We start from the raw sequence: 26,807 nt of genomic DNA, 5'->3' as shown, positions 1-26,807 counted from the left end.
TCTGCAGCAGGGAAGGTGGATTCAGCCACCCAATAATCATCCAGACCCTGCACCAAAGATTCCAAGGAGTCCAGGTTCAGCAGGCTTGGGGTATCACCAGTAGCAATTGTTCCATAACTGCTTTCTCCATCACCGCCTTGGCCTGGGAGGCTCTCTGGTTTGAGCCACTTCTGGGGTAATTCCTTTAAAGTATATGTGGTCTCGAAGGGGCTTTCTATTTTGGTTCATCTGTCAACCCGGAAATTCCCCTTGTAGGTTTTGACTGTCATGTGCAGCTTCTTGAAATGGCTTTCTTTAGTTTCTCATGATCCACAGCAATAGCAATGTTAAAGGCCAGGTAGAATACCAGGGCTGAGCCCATCAGAAAAAGTCCCAGGATGGCTGCCCACTGTTGCTTCGACCAAGCTGCCACTGTGGCAGTCCACCTCAAGAAACACCTCCATGTCATCTGAGGGCATTATCTTTAGAATCCAACTTCCTCCCATTGCACCATCTGAGGGTGCCACCATGGGGAGGAGTGCCATCCCTTCACTTGTCAGCTCTTGCACCCACCAGTCTTGGACTGCCTGTTGCTGGCCCATGAGCCACTGTATCAACTTCCCTTGTGCATTGGTCAGCCATTCACCAAAGTATGTGAGATCTAGTACCAATTCTGAGGTTGTTGTTCTGTGAGGACCAGGAGTCATCCTCCTTCCATATCCAAGTGGGGCTTCTCTGGCCTTCCAGATCCCAGACAAGCTCCTAAGCTTATGTGACCAGTAACCCTGGCCTCAGACTGGGTCCTGGGCTACTGCTCCAGTTTACACATCATTATGGTTACACAATTTCCATAATGCTTTGTAACTGTTATATGGTTTAACTGAGCCAGAGTTAGCTGTACCATTAGATAGAGTGAGGAAAGCTTGCACCAGGTGGCATTTGGGGAAAATTATGGAAGCACAAAATGTAACATTTATTTAATTTATTATATTTTGTCTCACTGGGTGGGGAAGGAGATCTGGAATTTCTCAAGCATCAAAATGTCCTGGGTAATTTCTTATTGGAAACAGGCCAAAGAAAATAGTTTCCTCCAACATGTGAAGGCAACATAAAATGAATTATTCTGGTGCAAATTGGAACGGAATGTGCCTGATGTTATGAGGAAAGACTAAAAAAGCATTCAAAATATTTTGACTCTTCTTATACCAGTTAGAACAACCATTGACTTCTTATTATTGACGGTCCAAATGATGGCTTCTGTGGAGTTACTTCCTAGCCAGTGATTACAGCACAGATTCTGAAAATGGAATGGCCATTTCTCATAACTGTATTGCTCCACAGACACTTGTTAGGAAAACACTTTCTCAAGTTCCCCTGGGTTTAACATTCATATTTAGAGCAGTGCTTCTACAATACTGTCATAAAAGCAAAACAAAACAAAATGAATACAAGTAGTAGCATGGTGTGGCATGTAATTATGACATGGAAAGGTTATGAGTAAAGTAGATGTTTATATAGGGGATTTTAATTCCAAGGTACTCCTAAAAGTATAGCCTGAACAGACTTCCTTTAGCACTACCCATACACAGAGTGGGTTTTTTTTAAAAAATAATAAAACCTTAAAAACACTACACTTTATTTTTTCAAGAAAAGACTGTACCATTGACTTCAAAAGATTTAAACCTCAATGTGGCATGGACCACAAAATCTATTGTTGCTAAGTGGCATTTTGGTCTGAAATATCACCAAAATAACTAATGTACTCATTACTCTTTAAGAAAAACAAGCTGTAAAAAAAATCTTATAAAGCTTATGCTTATAAATCTATTTTATTTGGACATATAAAAGCGAGCATAAATTGACAAAAAAATGAAGTGCCTTGTATATTCTGAATAGGCTAGAGGGAAAGAGTTAATGAGCAGAGCTTGTCGTCTTCTGAAAATGGAAACCTCAGCTTGGATCCAAACTTCTGTGGGCGCAAGTACTTCCACATGCACACCAAAATTTCCCCACCTTCCCATCCAATGGAAACCTGAAATGTTCCCCAAAGTCCTGGTCCTGGGGGAAAGAGACTTTGGAATATGTTTTGGGGCACTGGGGGCAGCTGTGAAAGGGGGAAACCAAGAAAGTTGTGTTCTGAGGACAAAGCCTTTGCACCTGTGGAAATGCTAGTCTGGATTCAAGTCATAGTTAATATTATGGGTTGGGTCCCATGGGAGAATTCCACAGACAGGAGAGATGATTTTCATTTATTCCCTTTTTCTGCTGCAAGTATTCAACTCTCCCTGCCCCCCAGTAATAGTTTTTCAGGGAGCATTTTGAGCTACAGTGGGACGGGAGAAGTGGAGAAATTGTGCTCTACTGACAGAAATTCTATCAGCAGAACAGCAAGATTTGAGTGACCAACAACATTTTCAGAGATCATCTTCAAAGAGCTTTGGCTCTTTAAAAATAGGATTGCCAGATGGGGGCCATTTTCACACATACCTGTAAGCATCTGAAAGATCGTGGGAAACTCACAGCATGAAGCATCTTCCTAGCATGATTTCCCAGCATGATCCCCTTTAATGGTGCGATAATGTCAGAAATAGTGGCATTAAACAGGATCATGCCAGGAAATCATGCTAGGAAGACGTTTCATGCCATGAGTCTCGCATGATCTTCTAGAGGCTTTGGGAGTGTGAAAACACCCAGGGTCTGGAATTATACTGGATCCTGGGGAGGGGGGGAGCAGCACCAACCTTTTTTTTTTTACAGCCACCTGCATGCTCCCATTTCAATGATGTTATTGCCAGAAGTTATGTCTTCTGCCAACCCACTTCCAGGCATGTCAGGCTGCCACCCACTCCTGGGCCGTACCACGACCCACAGGAGACTGGCTAAGTGCTCAGGCTGGCTGGCCAGCCACTCCTAAGCAGCGCCACACAGCAACAGAAGGGCAGCTGGACACCCAAGCTGACAGGCCATTTCCCCGGCCCAGCATCAGCACCGTGCAGCTGCAGGACGTCAGCCAGGCACCTGGGCTGGCTGGCCAGACACTTCTGGGTGGTGCCATGCAGCTGCAGGAGGCTTGTCAGCCAGGCTGGTTTATCAATGGAGAGGGGGAGGAACCAGCGAAATGTCCAGTATTTGGGGAATGTTTTCCTCGGACAGTACCCCAAATTTCTGAACTGTCTGGGTGAAAACCAGACACCTTGCAACCCTTGCAACTTGGCAATAGGACCCTTGCAACCTTGCAACAGGACTTGAATCTTGCTGTTCTACTGCACCCACCTGAAACTTCTGTCAGCAGAAATGTTTGATAGGATCCAAGCCCTAGGGTCTCGTTTTGTTTTAAGGAGGTATGTAACTACTACAGTAGATAATACCCCTTGTGTAAGGAGGTAAGATTGTTAGGATATTAAACTGTGTTCTCTTATTACTTTCATTATTTAAATTGAAACGCAACTGTAGGTGATAGAACAGATCACAATAATCTTGGAACTCTGTGCAATTATTTTCTAAGAACCATATATTATGAGTTGCTGCCTGAGTATAAAAGCACATGATTTGTATCAGTTATGAAAGGACAACACACACATAAGATTTACAGATCAGGAACTATTCCTTGCCTAGGTCAGTTGCATTATTACCAGTCGAAACTATCCATCCAGTATGGCCATTATAAAAAAATTACTTGCATGTTGTAGCTTTTGTAGTTGTTTCATGAGCCCATATGATTGTGAATTGGATTGTTATCAGTCTCACGAGCTGAGGAAGAGCTTACACAGGATATAACGTCTGAGCTTCTGCTGACATGGAGTGTAGATATTCTCTAAATTTAGTCAATGTGAAGCTGATTTGTCATAATATCTATTCCACTCTACTATAAAAGCTCAAGATAGTTAAAATTGTAAACATGTGTGCACGTTTGGCAATGTATGCATATGCATGCATTCTTTAGTAATCCAGATATCTGAAGTCACATGCACAGATTCCCCAGCATGCATGCAGAGTATAAAAATTATACAAACTAGCAATTTTTGCAAGGGAAAGAGTTCCCAAAATGAAAAGAGACACAAAGATCCTATCTCTGGTAGCCAGCAACTTTATTTCAAGACTGGGGACACATACCAAAACATTGGTCTCTCCAGAAGATCCTGAAAGCCTATGGAATTAGACATCTCTTTAAGTAGTGAGGTGACTCCAACCATCATTCAAGTAGCTTTTCTCCAGCCTAAGGAACCTTCCTCCAACTCCACTTAAGTTGAAAGAAGGCTCCTTAGACTGGAGGAAGGCTTCAAACTTGTGCCAAAAGGAAAGGTGGGGTATTGATATTTAAATAAATAAATAAACAGTGGCCTCAGACCAGTTAGTACTTTAGATCTATCACCTTATTTAACAGGCAATGTAGTGTAGGGGCTATAGTAAAGGATCTGGGCAAACCACGTTTGATTCTCTGCTGTACCTTGGAAACTTGCTGGGTGACCTTTCAGCATAACCTACTTCACAGAGTCATTGTGAGGGAAGAAATAGAGAAGAATACCTTTGAGACTCCATTGGGGAAAATGTTAGGGTATAAATGAAGTAAAATGAACCAAAAAAATCTTGAAGATGATCAGGAAACAGATGAAACTCTCACCATAGCCTCCTATACAGCAGTCAGAAGCCTTCCTGCACAGTATCCAGTCTTTTCACCCAGTCTTGCCCAATTCCTCTCCATATTATTGCCTCCACAAGCAATTTTGGATTGTCAAAAAGGATACTTCCTCCTTCCTTTTTCAATTGTAGAAAAGCTGGTTGGAAACAGTCGTATGTAACCACCAAAGCAGAATGGAGCTCTGTAATACCTTCTGCCTTGTTTTCTGCTCTCAGGTAAATTTGTAGTTGCATGGAAAAATGGAATTAATGATAGTCTTGTGAAAATCTGGAGGCATATTCCATAATCGTCATATCATCATCAGTCTCACTACTGTAATTGTATTGCAGTAAATAGAAAGAGGCCTTGGTTAATGCCAAACGGCTCACTGAATTGGCCAGAAAAAGCAAATCACAACAGCAGCATAATGTTGACAAAATTCCCACTGCAATAATAAATATTATTGATAATATTTGTATGATATTGGGTTATATTCAATGGTTTTGGATCACTGGTGGTAGTACTTCCCCCCAGTAAAAGGCAATTTATGTTAGTGGAATATTTCATTATTAGTAAAATGGAGTCACTGCGTAGAACCTATTATTGATTGATTGACTGATTTTTAATGCCGTGCTGTTTTATCACTGGCCTAATTTGAGATTTTAAATGGTTTATAATACTATAATGTTGCTGTTGGTGTTTAGTGCTCAGTTGATATTTTAATTGGCTTTAAGCGGCTTATTATTGCCAAGTTTCTTATAGCTGCCCAGTGATCTTTGTTTATTTTAATTTTTATTGTAAATGATATCTCATGCTTTATAACCTCACTGAGAGCTGTATTGCCAAAGAAATGCAGGATATAAAAGTTAGGAGTGTTTAAATTTAATTTTGTTTTTTCATTCATTTTCTTATAGGCTCAATTCATTTCATTCTTTTAATTGCAGTCATTAAATGCACTAATTAATTTGTAGCATTGATTATTTTAATTGCATTCCACTTTCCAGCTTGCTGTTTTAAAGGAAAGTGATTGACTGGATGGTGACAGAGCCAACTTCAGGGTTGCCCCAATACTTACAATACTTTACCCTTGACCCTTTCCCTTCAAGCTATAGGCCTGATTTAGATATGAAGATGGCCTTTTTTGCTCTTGTGGGCGATCTTTGCAAATGAATAAAGGAAATACATTTTCAATATGGTGAACTTCTAGGGGCTGCTGAAAATTATGAAAAGAAGGTTAAAGATTAATGGGATGGACTTAAGTGGTTTAAGTCCTTTCTGACCCTGTTCAGTGGACTACCATCAGTGACTCTAAATTTGCAGCATGGTATTTAGTTTGTGGACTTCCCCAGGGCTCTGTTACCATCACAGATGGTTTTCAATACTTACATGAGACCACTGAATGAGACTGTTTGAAGCTTTAGAATTGGGTGTCATCAATATGCTGATGACACCCAGCTGTATTACTCTTTAAATTGACCTCCAGAAACAGCCATCTCTGCAGTGGCTAATAAGTTAGAGTGGGCTGGGCTGTTTACTTCAGATTAGGTTATTTTGCTATGACAGTCTCCATTATGAGTTTAGAAGCCTTACTGGATCCATCCCTATTGCTTGAAAAACAAGTTGGTATGATCGCCAACCACAGTTTCATCTAGTTCAGAAATATTCACAGTTGATTTACTAATTCGCACTGATCCATTTCTCGGCTAGACTATTGTCTCATGCTATACATAAGGACGCAATCAAATGCATCCTAAATGCGGCAACTCATTTATTATCTGCACTTAACCCCTCGTATGCCTGTTACTCCTATTTTTACAGTGATTATCCATTCTAAATTTAATCCAAGGTCCTGGTTTGGAGCTTTTTGCAATCTGGGACCTGTATATCTGAAGAACTTTCTGTCTTGGCTAGAGCTCGCAGCAATTCTAGTCATCCAACAATCTCTTTTGTCCATTCAATCTTGTAGGCATCTGAGAATGGCCGCTGTCTTATTCTGGATGCCTCTAGTCAGGCCTGATTCAGAAATAGGTATGCACTCAAAAAGCACTTGGTATCTAGTTAGCTTTCCTATATCAGATCACTTAATTTTATTGCATGCCTTGTACATACATGATACTATTACAGTATCTCTGCTTCCATTTTTATCTTTTATCAAAGAATATCTATTACTTTTTAACATTAACTAAATCAACAGAAAAATTATATCATCTACTGATTTCTTACGTAACTAAAGACGGACAATTACGTGAGTCCATAAAAGTATCTTACTCCAAAGATAAGCAAGTCACAAGCAACGTATTCCTTCTGAGAAGAAGCTCCCAATCAATTCAGCTTCCTATTTTTATAAGTTTTTAAAATCTAACAATAGCCAGCTATCCCACTTGATAAGGACACACATTCTTGACTAACTAGTTATCTTATAACTTCAAACACCATACAAAGTTATCTATACCAGGGCTAGTTCCAGTGTTTGGGGATCCCTGGGCAGAGGGGGCCCAGAGGCCCCCCTATATCCACAACTACTACTACTACTACTACTACTACTACTACTACTACTACTACTACTACTACACCCCATCATGCCCATCCACCTATGGATGTGCCACCTGCCTGTGTGTCATTCCTCTGCCCACTTGCAAGCTCTCCCACCACCTCTCTTCACAGTTGCCCACACTGCTTACACCTCCTTTGCCTGATAGTGATGGGTAGTGGGTGCAGCTCTGAGTACCACTGTCGTGGCCACCAGAAACACTGATGTTGTGGTGTTCTTCAGCAGCACTAGGCAGCATTTGCAGCTGAGAGCACAGGTGACGAAGCACCCACAAGCAAGCAACTGAAGGGTGTGAGTACAGGTATCAGAGAACATGCGTCAGCAGAGAGCCCTACCAGAAGCCATGGGTCTGGCAGCTGCTCCACTCCAGGGTATACTGACACAAGCCCTCATCTGTACTTGAAATGTCCTCTGAAAATATATAAAAACTGTTAGTTCATTCTTGATAATTTTGATATTAAAAGTCTATTTAAAAACAGTGATTACATGTTTCTCATACATATATTTTGGCTCTCAAACAATACACCCCATCTTTGAACTATGTCTTCACTTCAGTGAAGTTGGACATATTTGTCATTCTCAGATGCTTCTGCATATGAGCCTCAACATATAATATTTACTGATATAGATTAGATGGCTTCTAATCTATACAATGCCATATAATTGTGTTACTCCGTTGTTTCTTGCCCCTCTCCAAAACTAAAAAGAGTCCAGTAGCACCTTTAAGACTAACCGATTTTATTGTAGCATAAACTTTCGAGAATAAAGTTCTCTTCGTCAGTTTCTGTACCATGCATCTGACGAAGAGAACTTGATTCTCGAAAGCTTATGCTACAATAAAATTGGTTAGTCTTAAAGGTGCTACTGGACTCTTTTTGGTTTTGCTACCACAGACTAACACAGCTAACTCCTCTGCATCTATCTCCAAAACTATTCTGGTCTGGATCTAGCTAGGTTAGCTCTGTTTCTGTGTGCAGAAACATCCTTCATTATCTTTTTGGTCAAGTCTAGCAAATGTTCCCCTTTATTTCTGGCCATATCTTTGACAGTTTGAGATTGGAATTTGATTTAAGTCAAACATATTGTATTTGAATTTTTGCATGCTTAAGATCTTCTGCAACTAATTTTTGGGCACATATATAATACACAGGGAAGAAAATGCTAGGTTTGGCACACAATCTTGCACAAGGAGAACTAAATTATATCTATTTTTGTTTCTGCCTGTGTTATTGCTAATTGTGTTAATGTTGCCAGTCCCTGGTAGAAGCAGAAGATTCCCACCAAGTAGTGGTAGAATAAAACCCAGAAATGATGTCAGTTCTCTTGAGGAATTGCCAGAAACTCCATGGTTTGGCCATAGAGCTTTCAGTGATTCCTAGAGAGGCATGGCATCTCTTCCTGTTTTTCTACAGAACTGTTGTAGCATGGAACCACTGTAGTATAGTGGTTAAGTGGTTGGGCCATGAATCGGCATTCTGCTGGTTCAGATCCCACTTCTGCCATGAACTCAGTAGGTGGTCTTGAGTAAACCACTGCTCTCAGCTCCATTTCCCCAGCTGCATTGTGGGGATAATAATATTGACTTTGTTCACCATTCTGAGTAGGGCTGTCAGGTCCTCTGGTGGGGACAGGGGACCCCCTGCCCCCACCCCACCCCACCCCACCACTTACCTGGCCAAAGGGGGGGTAAGTTGGGGGAAATCAGGGGAACAGGCCTCCTAGGACCGCTTGGGCCATGTGCAATGACATCACTTCCCATGAGGCCATTGTGCCACCCCAGGAGCACTCCTGCGCTTTGAAGTGGGCTGATTTGGGTCCCAAACAGTACTTCTCAGAAGTAATATGTCAGGTCCCTCCCTCCTGCCAGGAGGATAAGGGGATCTGGCAAGCCTAGTTCTGAGTAGACACTTATCTGTCTAGAAGAATGGTATATAAGTACACTGTTATTATTATAGCGATGTCATAGCATCGCCAATAGCCGCACCCCATGTCCCCCCTCCCCAGTTTCCTGCTGGGTGCCAGGCCTTATCTGGAAACCCTAGATACAACCCTATAACTGGACACAAGCCTAAGGTTTAAATGACATATCTAAACTAAGACCTGTCTAAAGAGAGGCTAAATTGGATAGAGCGTTAGTAGATTATGAAAGTGTAAAAAAGATTATTCCTTTAGTGGAGAAAAATACAGAAGAAAAAGGTTTTAAAAATACTCAGAGGAGAATGAACAGAATTTCTTTCAAAATCTATCACCAGTTAAGTCAGTTGGAATATCCTGAGAAGACTGCATCTTTTATAAATAATCAACAGATTTCTAAAATCTTGAAGATAATTAAAAATTGAATTTCTCTTAGATGGTAAATCAGATTAAAATAAAACAAATCAAGGTTCAATAGTTTAATGGTATACCTTAGCCAAATTTGAGGGAAACCTTGGAACTTAAGCTATAGTAGAGATATTTAATTTCTATATGGAAAATAAAGTGAACGAAGTAGTGGAGCAAAGCCAAAAGTTCGTTCCAAAAGAAAGACAAATATTTGATCATAGTATATTCTTTCTTTTAAAACTGGATTATAAAACTTTGACAGCAATTTGTGCTAGAGAGTTGCATAATAATTACAAGTAATTATGTTTGAGAGTTCACCCTGATTGATTAAAGGGAGGAGTTTAATATTAATAGAGCTATTAATATTATATAATGTAGTTCACTAACAATACTATCCTAAATAGAGCTACATCCTTCTCAATCAACTGAAATCAATGGACTTAGAAGGTTGTAATCCATTTACTACTGTATGTTAAAACTCCAACAACATTACTGTTCTTAGATGCAGCCAATGCTTCTGATAGGATAATATATGTTTAAAATTCTGCAAGTATTTTAACATTCAAAGACCTAATAATCACAAATAAAGCAAATTTATTCATCCACTTCAGCTAAAATTAGATAAATTCAGAACTAATTCAGTTGATTAAGTTGAGATTTAATAAAGAGACAAGGCAGGACGGCTGATTATCACTTTTATTCTTATTAGTGAGGAAACCTTTAGATATAGTAATTATAAACTATCACTTTATTATAATTTGGGTTTAGGGTTACAATAAAATTGTATGCTAATTATCCGTTGTTCTCACAGCAACTATTGTAATCTTAATTTATGGGGACTGATTAGACTATTATCAGGAGATAAGAACAAAGAATAGAATTGTCTCAAAGCTATCAAAACACTGAATTATGCTTCGTTGGTTCAGGTGGACCAATGAAATATTTGTTATGAAATAATAATGAAATATGAAAGCACAAGTGATTTACAAACAAGAAAGAAACCCACAGGGAGGGAGAAATCTCATTCTTCCCACCATCCTTGCTTCCCTTGTACTGTTCTGCCTCTGCTTCTCCCCATCTGCTCATTTACAGTACAATCCTAAGCAGTTTCTCCAGTCTAAACCCATTGAAATCAGTAGGTTTAGACCAGAACAACTCTATAGGAGTGGCCTGCCTTCCTTCCTTCTCTTGCCCACCTGTTCTTCTCTACTCCCACCTTTTACTCATCCCACCTGCCCACCTGCTAAACTTTTCAATCCTACACCATGGCAACAGAGGGAGAAACGAACAGATAGGCAAAGAAAAGCCAGCAATCGCTCTAACTTGTCATTATCATCTACTTGAAGCAGCCATTGATGTAGTATTTTTGCATGGCATTTTGAGTTGCTTCAGCAAGCAATGATACCACCTGAATTCCTTTATTTTTCTTTGCAATTCTTGTGCAGACATTGCTTTAACCTTTTTTGAGTGGAGGAGTTACCTCTAATTTTTTTCTAAAGCACTTCGTAAACCAAGTGCTACTCTGGTTCGCAGAAACCTAGATTCTAGCCCTGACTAGCCCCATTTGTTGTTCTTTTTTTAAAATCTACATCAGGGCTATCCAAAACTATTGGATTTAAGGATGTCATTTTATCCACTGATAATGGTACTGTGTCTGTGACACCACCAGGAGGCAAAGGACATTGTACCTCAGGTTTCCATCGCAGAAACCAGGCAGAATCAAGGAATCTAGTCCAAATTCTTTATAATATCTTTATACATTTGTACCCTGGCCCTCAATTATGCCACTAGGGTCAATGCTCCCATTTGCTTCATCCCATATAGCTTGGGGGATAAGATCTACCAGAGGCTAGAAAGCACATTGGGCCAAGACCTGTCAAGGGTTCAGTTCTCCCTTCTCCATCTTGACCAGTCACACACTGTTCTCCACTCCAGTATTCCTTGGGGCTTTCTACCCTGTCATCCTTACTTAGCTTCACCCCTACCTAGGTGTGGCTTGCTGTCCCCCAACAGTCCAGACTTGAGACCATAAATGGCACCTCCTTTGAAGAAGAATCTGCCAGGGCATGATCAATGGAAACCTCAGCAACAGGAACCAAGCCTTTGGATTGCAGCCTCCATATACCAGGAGCAAAAGGGGCAGCAGCCAGCTGGAGATACTCCTGAGGCTAGTGGAGAACAGGTTAGGATAATAAGGTGATAAATGCCCCCCCCACCCTGAGGAAGATGATTTGGGATTGGACTTGAGGTCCCTGTTAACAAAGGATAAAAGAATACTGATGTACATGGAAACATCTGAAACTTTTGCTAGGATTTTTTAAATTGACCCCATATGTTATATTTATTATTTTATACCTCATCCCTCCTACAAATGGGCTCAGGGCAGTTTACAACACAGAATATACATTAAAACATCATAAAAATATACAACCAATTTAATAACCCAATCCAGGCGCCTCTAACAATACAAGGCTTCTATAAAACTACCATAAAAGTCACAGGTACAGCCATGATACAGGGCTCAGGGTGGTCACAAGTGGGGCGTGGAGGTCAGGAAAGGGGATAATTCACTGGCCCTCAGCCAAAAGCCCTGTAGAACATCTCCATTTTGCAGATTCTGCAAAACTGTAACATGTCCTGCAGGGAATGAGTCTCCAACAAGAGTATGTTCCACCAGGCTGGAGCCTGGACAGAAAAGGCCCTGGCCCTGGTCGATGCCAGATGAATGTCCCTCCAGCTGGGGATCACCAAGAGCTGCTTATCCGCAAAGAGCAAGGCCCTGCGGGGGACATAATGGGAGAGGCAGTCCCACAGGTATGCAGGTCCCAATCTGTAAAGGATTTTAACCAGTATCTTGAACTGGATCCAGAACTCAACTGGGAGCCAGTGCAGCTGGCACAGCACAGGATGAATATGCGCCCTAAATGGTGTCCCAGTAAGGACGTGCGCCACCACATTCTGGACCAGTTGCAACTTCTGGGTCAAGCCCAAAGGCAGCCCAGCATACAGCGAGTTACAGCAGTCTAGCCTGGAGGTAATTGTTGCATGGATGACTGAAGCCAGGTCCTGGGACGAGAGATAGTCAATTCCCTGACCAGCTGAAGATGAAAAAAAAAAATGCAGATCTGGCAACGGTTGTGACCTGGGCCTCCATAGAAAGTGTGGCATCCAGGAACATGCCCAAGCTCTTTACCGTCGATGATAGCCTCAACTGCACTTTGTTGAGGGTTGGGAGCTGGATTCTCAAATCCATTGTCGCACAGCCCAGATATAGAACCTTCGTTTTCAGTGCATTCACCTTCAGGCAACTCTGACGCAACCATTCTGCCACGGCATCCAGACCCTTGGCCAAGGACTCTGGAGCAGCATCTAAGCAGATGTCCATCAACAAATAGTTGGGTGTCATCCGCATACTGCTGACACCCCAGCCCAAAGCTATGAACCACATGAGTGAGGGGGTGCATGTAGACATTATAACACCTATGATTATGATTGTTATGGTTATTTTATATACATTATCACTAAATTATCCCACAGTGTTGTCATAAGGATAAAACATATAAAGTTAATTCAAATATTTTCAATAAATTCTAACAAAAGCAGGCTCCTTCTAGCTACAATGCAATAAGAATACAGTGTACATTTTTAGAACCAGTACAACATGTAAGAAATACATAACCTTTGCTGTCATTGTAGGATTGCTGAATATATTTCAGTGAGATGTTTGCTGCCTGCATGTCTATAAATCCAATAATAGCAAACCATGAGACTAAAGACAAACAAATCTTTTAACTTTTGGTTGTTGGGGGTTTTCCGGGCTGTATTGCCGTGGTCTTGGCATTGTAGTTCCTGACGTTTCGCCAGCAGCTGTGGCTGGCATCTTCAGAGGTGTAGCACCAAAAGACAGAGATCTCTCAGTGAGAGATCTCTGTCTTTTGGTGCTACACCTCTGAAGATGCCAGCCACAGCTGCTGGCGAAACGTCAGGAACTACAATGCCAAGACCACGGCAATACAGCCCGGAAAACCGGAGATCTCACTGACAGAGATCTCACTGAGAGATCTCTGTCTTTTGGTGCTACACCTCTGAAGATGCCAGCCACAGCTGCTGACGAAACGTCAGGAACTACAATGCCAAGACCACGGCAATACAGCCCGGAAAACCCCCAACAACCATCGTTCTCCGGCCGTGAAAGCCTTCGACAATACATCTTTTAACTTTTGTCACATAAAGTGAGTTATTTCAACAACACCTGCAACTAACTGGATAGATTTATTTTCCTTGGAACCTAGGAAACACATGGTTGCTTTTTTCTTTTATTTAACTAAGGAATTAAAGAAGTGGAAAATACAACAAAGGGTGGGGGAAGCTGCTTTAGATGCTCATAATGACAGGTGACCTTGCAGCCGAACACTAACATAACACTAGTGGTAATCATGGAAAGAGGAAGTAGGTTTCCTTACATTCAAGTTTTGCCATTGCTATGCTAGAATGCATGGGCTGCTTGCTTCTCCACTGGACATTGTATTTGCATTGTATAAAATTTCATCTCAGATCTATAGATAATTTGAATATTAAAAATTATGCTTGGTAATTTCTTGGGAACAAAAGACAAGATCCAGAGAACAAAGATCAGTGTCCTGCTGTGGATGACCTTTGTTTAAAGGTCAACAGGAGATAGTGGTTCCTGTTGATACTGTTAGATCCAGTGCTTTTTTTCTAAAAAAATGTTTAGGGGTACTCTCAGTTTGACTCAAGAAAATCACCATTTTATAGTTCAAATCAGAAAAAATAAATGCAGTCAATGGACAAAATTACCAAGAACATGCATTGAACAAAATATTACACAGCACACAATAACTTCCAGATTGGCATGAGGTTGTGTTCACCATGAAAGGAAATAACGTCAGAAGACTGTCAGTGATGAGAATTATGGGTATCAATATTGCCAACCAAGCCCCTCTATAGTGACACGTGCGCACAACCAAAGAGTTTCGGTATAGACAAACTCTTTGACTCTTTGCACAAAACATACACAAATACACAAATTGGTCGCCACCATTGGGGGTAGCAACAAGACTGACCAATCACCATGCTAGATTCCAACTACCAGAGCTCCAAGTGGCTTAGAGAAGACTTGTTTGTATTTGTCTGTACCCTAACAATCACCGATTATGTCAGCGATCTCGGTGGCGTGTTCAATGCTCAAAGACGTTCCATTTTTTGTAAGATGAACAGTGCTCCTAGTGAGTTTAAATATAACTAAACATCTTTGTTGCCAACATATGATACATAAAACTTAACAAATCACATAAATATCCATAAATATCCATAATACGTTTGGAGTTGGTTTAGTGGGAATTCCAACATTTTTACTTTCTCCTGTTAGATTCACAAATTGTTTAGGGCTATGCGTACCCCTGTGTCTCCCCAGAAAAAAAGCACTGGTTAGATCTATCCGCAGCCTTTGCTACATTTGACCACTCCCTCTATTGGAAAGTAAAGTTGGTATTAAAGGAGTGGCACTTCAGTCTTTTATGGCTGATCAGACACAAAGCATTTCCACTGGATGAGGAGAAACAATAGGGTGGGATTTGTCTGAGAGTGCTGTAGGGTTCTAGTCTTTCACCTATGCTCTGTCAGGTTCAGTGGATATATGAGCTGTACTGTCTCCATTTTCTAATGCTTCTAGTGTTTAAGTGCTTTCCCCACAGGTGCACAAGTTCCCAAGCAGACTTCTCACCGAACGAGATTGTTTTGTCTAACAACGTTCCATCCCAGATTGGCCTTGACAGAATCCAGCTTCCCAAGACTGAAAGATGTTGTTTTGAGAACTGTGGGGGGAGGCTGGCTCAGCTGGGAACTGTTACTTTGTACCTCATGCTTTGCTCTTCATTGGTAACAATGCTCTTGTACCATCCTGGATCTCTTATTCAGGACAGTGGACTATAATGGGTCATTTCTACAGTAAAGTTTCCTTATTCAAACAATGGACTCTTGTTTGCTTGTAGAGGAGAACCTGTAGGAAGGATATTATTTAGCCACAGTCTGACATTTTGTTACCAATCATGTCTCAGTCGGGCCCAGCGGAATCCAAAGCAGTCCCAGACAGGGATCCTTTGTTTGATCCGTATGCGTCTCCCGACAATCCACAAGTGCAACCCCAAGAACTTCAAACACCTGCACCAGCAGGGAACGGAGCTTCAACTACTACTCCGCCTCTCATCGATTTCGGCAGTGGGGAGGAAAAGTCGACGGCCTCCAAGCCGACGGCCACCACCATCCCCTTGTTCTCGTTACCTACACCTTCGGAGTGGGGACCCAGACCCCGAGAAACGAGAGAGCGCAGGACCAGTGGGGTGCACCAGCAATTACCTATGGACGGGCGTAGAAGCCTAGAGACAGTCCCTGAATTGGACAGTAGCCAACCATGGCTGTTTTGGAATAGGACGACCGAGCAAATGGAATGGGACACGTCCCGCCGCGGCATCCTAAGTTGGGATTATTCGGAACTTACTCCGTGGTCGGAGCAACCAGAGGTTTCCGAACAAAGTTGGGTGCAGATGCAAAATCGCACCCTTGCTGTGGATTCTGGCATTTCGGCAGTTACGGGACTAGCCAAAGGAATTCTAGCAGCGAGATCGCAAGGCGATCAGGGAGACCCTCCACCTTGGGGGCCAATTTCCCCGGTGGTAGCAGTCGCAGGGGGCTCCACGACGGACCAACCGGGTCCCAGTAGAATTCAATTGCTGGAAGCTAGGTTGGTCGATATGGAAGAAAGCCTAGCTCATGCCATACATCTACTCTCATTGATGGTGGCGGGAGAGAGACCATCACCAGAAGAGATGGCTATACAAATAGCCACCCTACAAAGCGTAATTTCCAATCCGAGGGAACCTGCTCCGTTGCAGCCGCCGCCTTCGAATAACCCAGGGAAGGAAGATGAAGAGGGGTCCTGCACCACTAGCCAGTGCCCTGACGAGCCTTCCGAATCGGAAGAAGAGGGGGAACCCTGCCCGGGAGAGACGGGAGAGACTCCAACGGAAACCCCTAGACCGGACGAGGTTCCGCATTCCGGGGATACTCCACTGGAAGTTCCAGGAGGAGGTGGAGAGGAACCAACCCGCCCGACAGAGTCGCCGGTGATACCCCCTCCAACTTCCCCTATAACAGTCCGGCCGGACCAGTTAGAAGAGCCTCCAGCTCCCCCAAGGGAGGGAACGCCGCACCAAACTCCAGTAATCATCCCCATACAACAAATCCCAGGGGAGGATCAACCAGTGCAGGTCGTGCCACGAGAACAACCTCCAGGTCCCAGATCAACGATGCCGGGAGAGGCAAGCCCGCGCGGCCCAGCACCCATCAGGCCTTCGCCGCAGCGGCCCCTCCCGCTTCGACCACAGCTAATACCACTACAGCAGCCGGTAAGATTACCTCCAACGCAACAGGTATTACCACCTCCCGATCAACCACTCCGGCCTATACCCCTTCGACCCCACCGACCCGCACCGCAGCGACCAATCATGGCCCAACCTGTTCGGCCACCTCCAGCCCAACCGTTAGGGCCAGCACAACCAGTGCGGTGGCCGCCAGCCCAACCAGTGATACCGCCGCCAGCACAACCGGTGCGGCGGCCGCCGGCTCAACCGCTGCCAACACCGCCCGCTCAGCCGGTGATGTCACCACCAGCCCAACCGGTAAGGCCCCCTCCGATACACCCCGTCCCGTATCTACCACCGCAGCCGGGGGCCCCCGGGCAACCATTACTGCCGCAACAGCCATGGCCCCAACAGCCTCCTCCCGCGCCACAGGCGCCACTAACTATTCCGATGGACTATTACCCCGCACCAGCCCCAAGGCAAGACCTTCCAATGGGCTGGGTGAAACTGGAAGCTACTTTTGACGGAGATCCCTCGAAACTGGGATTTTTCCTGGTACAAGTAGTACAGTTCTTCAACCGATGGGGACATCTTTTTGGGAGTGAGGCCAGCCAGATTGAACATCTCGGTTCACGTTTACAAGGCAAAGCGGCAGACTGGTATGTAGGACTATACAATATTGGGGCCCCAGAACTCAATACCTTACAAGGGTTGGTGGATGCTATCCGGGCACAATACGAAGACCCCTTAGAAGAAACCAGAGCCCGAACAGAATTGCAAGCTATTAGACAAGGCAGCATGTCGGCGAGAGACTATGTTACAAAGTTCCGACAGCTAGCCGCTAAATGCCCTAGATGTGAAGAATCTACTAAAATAATTCTGTTCAAACAAGGGCTGAACCCAAGACTTCTGGATAGAGCCCTCATGCAAGATAATCCGCCTACTCTGTTGGGATGGATTCAACTCACATGTGAAGTTGAAAATCGCATATTGGAAGTCCGTTTAGTTGAACAACAACAACAAACGGGACAAAAACGCTCCTTAACTTTGCAGAAGGGAGGACGAGGTGCTGGATACGCTACCCGCGGAGCGAGGGATGCTAGATGGCAACAGGGTTTGTGTTTGCAATGTGGTCAAGCCGGCCACTTTGCGGCACAATGCCCTTATCGGCCTGTGCAAAGACCTCCGCTCCAACTACGGCGTCCAACCCCTGCTCCATTCCCCACGTTGCAACGCCCAACACCAGCTCCCAGATCGGGTAGAGGCCGCGGCATCTCCCAGCGACCTGCCCCAGACAGGGGATTGGAGGCAGAAGAACTTATGGAATACGACCCCGCTACCCCAAACGTAGAGGGGAATCCAGAAAGCCCCCAGTCGGGAAACGAAATGGATCTGTTGTAAAAGGGCCCAAACGACAGATCCACCCCCGACCAGGGACCGGCCGCATGGGTCCATATTATTCATGCCAGTGATTTTGCTAAACCCCGAAAGAAAGATGCACATCCGTGTACAAGCCCTCATTGACTCCGGCTGTTCAAGAGACATCATCGCCCCAGCACTAGTCAATGGACTAGTATTGCCAATCCGGGAATTACAAAACCCAGTCATTTTCGAACAAATGGATGGCACCAACATGAACCCCGTCACTACAGAAACAGTCCCAGTGGTGACAGGCATGGGACAACACTGGGAAAAAAGGTCATTTGTCATCAGTACAACAGCCAAATACCCGTTAATTCTGGGCAGCAAGTGGCTATGCGATCACAACCCCTACATAAATTGGGCAGAAGGAAGTATCGCCTTCACCCACGCCAACTGTAAAAGCCATCGTTGGGACCAGAATTGGGGTAGTGATCCAACTCACACCGAAAAGGCTCTTCTCACCCAAGAAGAAATAAATCAAATACCCGAATACTACTGGCCCTATTTGAAGGCTTTCTCCGAGGAAGAAGCTGATACTCTACCCCCGCACAGACGAACTGATTGCGCCGTCGAGATATTACCAGGAGCCTCACTACCCAAAGGCCGACTCTATCCTATGAGTCTCCCTGAACAGGAAGAACTCCGAAAATTCATTGACACTAATCTTCAAAGAGGGTTCATCCGTCCAGCCAATAGTCCCCATGCAGCCCCGGTACTCTTTGTGAAGAAAAAAGACGGGGGACTCCGACTGTGCACGGACTTTAGGGGACTTAATGCTGTGTCGACCAACAACGCCTATCCCATCCCGCTTGTCCGGGACCTTCTCAACGTCGTGGCGCAAGGTAAGATCTTTACAAAATTAGATTTAAAAGATGCTTACTTCCACGTTCGTATCAAAAAGGGAGATGAGTGGAAAACCGCGTTTAATACACCCCTCGGACAATATGAATACTTAGTTATGCCTTTTGGATTGACGGGAGCCCCGTCGGTTTTCATGTCCATGATAAATGAAGTACTACATGAGTTTCTATATAAAGGAGTGGTGGTGTATCTTGATGATGTGTTAATCTACTCAGACTCAGAGGAGGACCACATTCAACTGTTTCAAAAGGTTTTGGCCACTCTAATGAGCAATAAGTTGCCCATCAAGCTATCTAAATGTGAATTCCATAAAACTGAACTCACTTACCTCGGTTACTGTATATCCCAACAGGGTTTAAAAATGGATCCAACCAAAATACAAGCGATCCAAGAATGGCAAACTCCCACTACCCGTAGAGAACTGCAGTCTTTCTTGGGATTTGCCAACTTTTACAGGGAATTCATTGCAAATTTCGCACAGATCACGCTTCCCCTAACAGAACTGTTAAAAACCAAAGATAAAGGGGACCAAGCGAAAAAACCCTCCTCCAAATTGCTGTGGACACCTGATTGCCAAACAGCCTTTGAATGTTTAAAATTGCAATTTGTAACAGAACCCATTCTCCGCCACCCCGATGAAAATTACCCCTTCATAGTGCAGGTCGACGCCAGCGATACTGCAATTGGAGGAGTGTTATTGCAGAAGGGGGAGGACGGGACACTTCGACCTTGTGCATTCCTATCAAGAAAGTTTTCTGAGGCAGAAAGAAATTGGAATGTGTGGGAAAAGGAAGCCTTTGCAGTGAAAGCGGCCCTTACGAACTGGCGGCATTGGTTGGAAGGGGCACGCCACCCCTTCGAGGTTTGGACAGATCATAAAAACTTAGAGGCCCTCCGAAGTCCCCGCCGGTTAAATGCCAAGCAATTACGGTGGGCGGAATTTTTCTCCAAATTCAATTTCACTTTGAACTACCTCCTGGGCAAAACTAACTTTCTTGCAGACGCCCTATCGCGCATGCCCCAACATAGAAGTAAACGGGAGGAGACTATAGATACAGTCTTCTCACCTATGCAATTGGGAGGCGTGGTAACTACACGCAGCCGCGCAATCCAACCCCTTCAGCACGGCCAAGAATGGAAATCGAAACTTAAGGCTGAGGTGGAAAAGGAGGGGGATAAGGTGCCCAAATCCAAGCTAAAACAATCCCCGCAGGGGGATTGGTTATCGGGAAATAGATTCTATGTACCCGACAGTCTACGAAAAGAGGTCTTACAGCGGTGTCATGATGCCCCCACCGCAGGACACTATGGGTACTTGAAAACGCTACATTTAATACAACGGCAGTTCTGGTGGCCGGGCATGCGCAAAGACATTTCCCAATACGTCACCTCCTGCCCCATTTGCCTCAGCGCCAAAACCCGCAAGGGAAAACCTCCGGGTCTATTGCAACCCTTGGAAACGCCCAGCAAACCGTGGGAAACGATATCCATGGACTTCATCACTGATTTACCAATATCCAAGGGGCATAACTGCATTTTAGTGGTAGTGGATCTGTTTTCCAAGCAAGCCCACTTCATTCCATGTACCACTATACCCACCGCTCGGAAACTGGCAGATCTATTTTTAAAACACATTGTAAAATTACATTCTTTTCCGTCCAAGGTAATTTCGGATTGCGGCGGACAATTCGTTGCCAACTTCTGGCGGGAGCTTTTACAGATGTTAAACATTGAACAAGGAATCAGTTCAAGCCACCACCCACAAACCGACGGGCAGTCGGAAAAAACTAATCAGATCTTAGAGCAATTCCTTCGTTGCTACATCAACTTCCAACAAGATAATTGGGTGGATCTCCTCCCTCTAGCAGAGTTTTCATACAACAACAGTGTACATGCCTCTACAGGAGAAGCCCCTTTCAAAGTTGTGTATGGGACCCACTTTAACCCTTTTCCGCTGGACGCTCCCCCTTCCTTTTCTCCGACTTCGCCAGATGTATCTTCCTGGTGGGGGGAGGCAGCCCAACAATGGACTCTCATTAAAAAACACCTCGAGAAAGCCAAACAGGATTACAAAAAATACGCCGATCGCCACTGTGCGGCTGAATGGGATTTGCAATCTGGAGATCATGTTTATATATCCACCAAGAATCTAAAACTAGCACAAGTCAGCCGCAAACTAGCCTTAAAATTCCTCGGACCTTTTACAGTGCGCAAAGTGATCAACAAAGTGACTGTTGCTGTAAATTTACCCAAAAACCTGAGCCATGTACATGATACATTCCATGTCAGCCTGTTGAAGAAGGCTCCAACAGATGATAAATGGCACGTCAAAGCTCCACCCATTCCAACATTGATAGATGATCAAATACACTATGAGGTACAACAAATTCTGGACTCTAAAATCAAACGCAATCAGTTGTTTTACCTCATCAGGTGGAAGGACTTTGACTCTGGGTTCGATGAGTGGGTGAATTCTGTACATGTTCATGCTCCTAGATTAACCAAAGCTTTTCATACTCGCTATCCATATAAACCTGGGGGGGATTTATTTTAAGGGGGGCAGAATGTCAGGTTCAGTGGATATATGAGCTGTACTGTCTCCATTTTCTAATGCTTCTAGTGTTTAAGTGCTTTCCCCACAGGTGCACAAGTTCCCAAGCAGACTTCTCACTGAACGAGATTGTTTTGTCTAACAACGTTCCATCCCAGATTGGCCTTGACAGAATCCAGCTTCCCAAGACTGAAAGATGTTGTTTTGAGAACTGTGGGGGGAGGCTGGCTCAGCTGGGAACTGTTACTTTGTACCTCATGCTTTGCTCTTCATTGGTAACAATGTTCTTGTACCATCCTGGATCTCTTATTCAGGACAGTGGACTATAATGGGTCATTTCTACAGTAAAGTTTCCTTATTCAAACAATGGACTCTTGTTTGCTTGTAGAGGAGAACCTGTAGGAAGGATATTATTTAGCCACAGTCTGACATGCTCTTTAATATCTGAATGAATAAAGCCCAGCATCCAGAGCAATATACAGATGATACCCAGATCTATATTCCATTATCCAAGCTTCTAGATGCGTCCATTTTTGTTTTGTACTAGTAGTTTGAAGTTGTGATCATGTGATTACTTACTTAAATGATATTGCTTTAACAGCCAACTGACCACAAGCAGCCTCATACTAAAACAGACCTTTTATTACATTTAATTTCTGCCGACAAAATTTTGCAACTGACAATGAGACCCTATCATTATCTAATAATATCATCTCAATCCCTGCAAAGAAAATATAATTTATAAAATGTAAACTGCTCTAAATATTTCTTCTTCAAGTCTTCCCCAAATCAACAGAACAACACAATATGTTCCAAAGTCTCAATTTGACCATCTCCACATTCACACATTCTATTTGAATAAGCAACTTGTAAGATCTTGATTTATACTAAATCCCTCATTTATGTCCAAATCATTTTCTAAAACCAAACCGAAGAGCAGTTTATTTGTTAAAAAATTATCCAAACTACTTTGCTTAGCTTTTATAAAAAGGTTCTTCTTCAGTCTGTTGTTCCCCCTTTTTGCTCATTTTGGCAAACAAAAGAAAAAAAAGCAACACTCCTCCCGCACACTGACCCAGATAATAATCCAGTGAAGCTCAGTATCTTCAAGTAGGGGGAGGGAGAAATGAGGAGTTACCCAGAGAAGCCAAGGTCAAGCACCCTCCAGCTGAACAACAGAGAAGTAATAAAATACCAAATACTAAAAACTATTAAATAAATACTAAATACTAAAATACTAAATAAATACTAAAAAATGAAATAAGCCTAATAGTCTAATAAAATAAACTAATAACAGCCTGCAGTAACTTGAACTGAACTAAACTAAACTAAACTAAAGGAATTAAAATCAAACCTACAAGCAGCTGCAGCCTCACTCCACCCAGCACTCCCGACAAAGAAAAGTTATCAAAATATAAACTAATATATCCTCTAAGTCCTCTGAAACTTAGAGATATTGCACATGGAATAATGTTTTAAATGTTTATTTATAAGGTTTTTATTGTTTTAAACTGTATGTTATAAATTGTATGTTGTTACACCACCCTGAGCCTGTCCGACGGGGAGGGCAGTCTAGAAATGTAATAAATAAATAAAACCTAAAGAAAGAAAAATAAACTACAGCACTACTTAAAACATCCCACCACCACCCTACATAGTTGGACCAGATAGAAAGTAAGGAAAGAGGATATAGGCTATCTGCTGATAATATTCCCCACCCAGAAGCAGTTAAAATAAAATAAGACAAAATAGAATGAAAGGAACATCTAAAAAAAAATTATGAAGAACAAGAAAAAAAGATAACAGAAACAAATAAAACCAAAATTAGAAAAATAAAACTCCTTAATGCAGAGCACAGCCTAAAAGCATCAGCACAACAAGACAGAGATAATACTGTTTGTGAAGGCTGATGTTTTAAAGGATGGGATCCACTTGTTTTGGATGGAGTGGAGTCGGTATTTTCAGGGCACGTTAAGGGCTGGAGAATGCTCATGAGCCCAGCCTTACTGTTTAAAAAGCAAGTTGCTATCAGGAATGTCTTCTACCATCTGCGCCTAACTTGCCAACTCTCTCCTTTCTTAGACTCAGCCACTCTGGGCATGTTGATTCATACTTTTGTAGCCTCATTATTAGACAGCTGTAATGTGCTGTACACTGGGCTGCCCTTGAAAATAGCCCAGGAAGGCAGTTGGTTCAGAATGCAGCAACCTGAATACTCACAGTGGCTGGTTAGCTGATAGAAACATATTTCACATACCTTAAAAGTTCTACATTGGCTGCCACTTTGTTTCAGAGTCCAGTTCAAGGTGCTGATTGTGACCTTTAAAGTACTTCACAGTTTAGGCCTCACATACCTGAGACTTCTGGCTTGGGATCATGGAGGTTTGAAGTGATCCAGGGAGCTGGACCATCCGAGGTGCTGTTTTTTGGCTGGCGCGGTGCCTTGACCACCCGCAGCCCCCTGATTTCAGGCAGAAATTGGGCAGGAACCCTTGGTAGCCCCAAGAGTGAGTGATCTCGGCAGAGGGGGGGGTTCTGAATTAAGGATTCCCTTTCTGCCTTGAGGTCCCCTTGTAGAAGGGCGGCTATTATCTCTGCAGCAGCTTTTGGAGTCATTTAATTGGCACAGGACCTTCATACCCAAGCTTCAGAAACGGATTTAAAGTAGAATTGAACAAAAGAAACAGTGAGTACAACCCAAGAAGAATAAAAGAAGTAAAGATTGCTATCTCCCCTAACGGACTAAATAATTAAACAAAGACCAAAGTATATTGAATTAAAGAGACAGATACCTAAAGCAGAGGAAGTAAGAAAGTGATTGGGAGTGGAAATTGTGATTTTTTTAATATAAGAGAGCTAAAAACAGTGAAAAAGACATTTTGTTTTGCATACCTGTGGTTTGAGAGATAACGACACGGGGAAGGAGTGTGGGAAGCGGCTGGAAGATCGCGAGAAGTGGAGTACTTGTTAAAAGCAGCGAGCCGCGGCTAGAAGGGCAGGAAGTGTGTTGGGGGAGCAACGGAAGAACAGCGTGGGACAGAGGACCTGAGAAGAAGCGGAAGTTCGCCATCTTGAGTGTGGGAAAGCCTGGAGACTTCACCATAGACTATATTATAGAGAAAAAACACCTGACATTTTGAAGAAGAAGGGAAATTCGCCATTTTGAGTAAAGGAAGGTTGGGCATTTTACCATAGACTGTACCATAGAGAAAAGACGCCCGACATTTTGAAAGATATAAAAATTGGACTATTAATTTAAGATTTAATACGGGAGTTTAAAGTGACAGGTGAGAAAACGGAGCTGAGAAAGAGAGCGGATTTGTGGGGTGCCAAGGCAAGTCCAGTGATGGCAAAAAAAGATAAAGATAGAGACTGGCAGATAGCGATTGGAAGCTTGGACAAAAAAGTGACAGAGGGCAATAAAGAAATAAATGAAATTATACAGAAGACACAAGAAATGGTACAGGAATCGCAAAAGCAGATACAGGAGTCACAGCAAAATTTATTGAAGGATATTAAAGAGGCTATAAAATCTGAAGTGGCAGAGTTGGCGAAAAATATTGATGAGATAAAAAAAGAGCTGCAAATAACACAGCAGAAGGTACAGGAGGTGAAACTCAGAACAGATGGTATAAAAGCAGAAACATCAGCATTAAGTGACAGGATGGTTGTGATGGAATGCAAAGCAACGGAAAAACAACTTCATTTTAGAGCCGTTCCAGAGACAATGGCAGGATCAACCTTGAAGCAAATCACTGAAATAATAGCAGAATTTTTAAATAAGGAAAAAGAAGAGGTGGCGGCCAGTCTGGATATAGCCTACAGAGTGAATTCAAGATATGCAGAGCAAAAGAATCTACCAAGAGATGTTATTGTCCAGCTAACTACAAAGAGAATGAAGGAGGAAATTATTAGAAAGCATTTTGAATCCCCGTTGGTACTTGAGGGGACAAGGGTCAGAATTATGAAGGAGTTACCGAGGAGAGTGTTGCAGGAGAGAAAGAAATACAGAGATTTGACACAGAAACTGAAATCTATTAATATAAAATATAGATGGGAAATACCTGAAGGTCTGAGTTTTGAGTTCCAATCTGTGAGACAATGTGATTAAATCAAAACATGCAATGGAAGTGTTCCTGTTGGAGAACAAAAAGGACTTACCTAAAACAAGTAGACTTTAAATATGGAGTACAAATTAATATCATGGAATGTAAATGGACTTAATTCACCTTCAAAACGCAAGGCAATATTTCATCGGCTTATCAAACAAAGATGTAATTTAGTTTAGGCCTCACATACCTTTAAAAAATCTCATACATCCCGGGGATTCGTTTTCGTTTTCTCAGCCATGCCGGACGCTCCTCTCGGCTGGTCCGGGAGGAAACGACCGGGCACCCTGACCGGGCGGCTGATCCGCAAGGATTAGCCCCCAGGACTCCCAGGGAGGGAGCCAGGGTCCGGGACGCGGCGGGAAGAACTCCCCGAAATTAATGCGGGGGGGGGAATTGCCCGTTTGTCCCTATGGAGGCCGGCAGACGTGCGCGGCGCCTCGAGTGCCGCCGGGCAACGAGAAACGGCAAATAAAAGAAACAGGCGGAAGCCCGTAAACAAGCGAATCCCTTCTGTTCTACAAGCGTTTGTGAAGGAGAGGTTGATCTGAAGAAGACTCGCTCTTCCCCTTCGTTGAGTTCCAGAATTTTGTTGGCGCCCCCCCCCCCCAAATGGCAGCAAAGAAGCAAAGTCCCGCTCTCGGTAAGTCAATCTCGGCTACCTTGAAGGGAGAGTCGCTCGAAGAGTTGGTGCGCAGGGCGGTGGTGGAAGCCATAAAACCCTTTGTTGACAAGCTGAACGAAACTGATCAAAGGGTGGGCTTAATTGAAAGCGAAGTGAAAACCATTAAGGCAGCAGCGGGGGGGGGCAGAGAAGTCTGCTCTGGAAAGTGCGTCACTTGTGAAGGCTACAAAAAAGGAGCTGAAGCTGGTTGAGAACCAGCTGATCGGGCTACAGATGGAACGAACGCAGACAATTTTGCGTCTCCAAAACGTGAAAGAGGAGGAAAAAGAGGATCTGTGGGAGGTGGTCTCGGAACTATTGGCGATACCCGCAAGGACGACTAAAGAAGAG

The sequence above is a fragment of the Eublepharis macularius genome, chromosome 1, assembly GCF_028583425.1.
Source record: "Eublepharis macularius isolate TG4126 chromosome 1, MPM_Emac_v1.0, whole genome shotgun sequence".
Taxonomy (NCBI): domain Eukaryota; kingdom Metazoa; phylum Chordata; class Lepidosauria; order Squamata; family Eublepharidae; genus Eublepharis; species Eublepharis macularius.
This window is presented reverse-complemented; position numbering follows the sequence as displayed.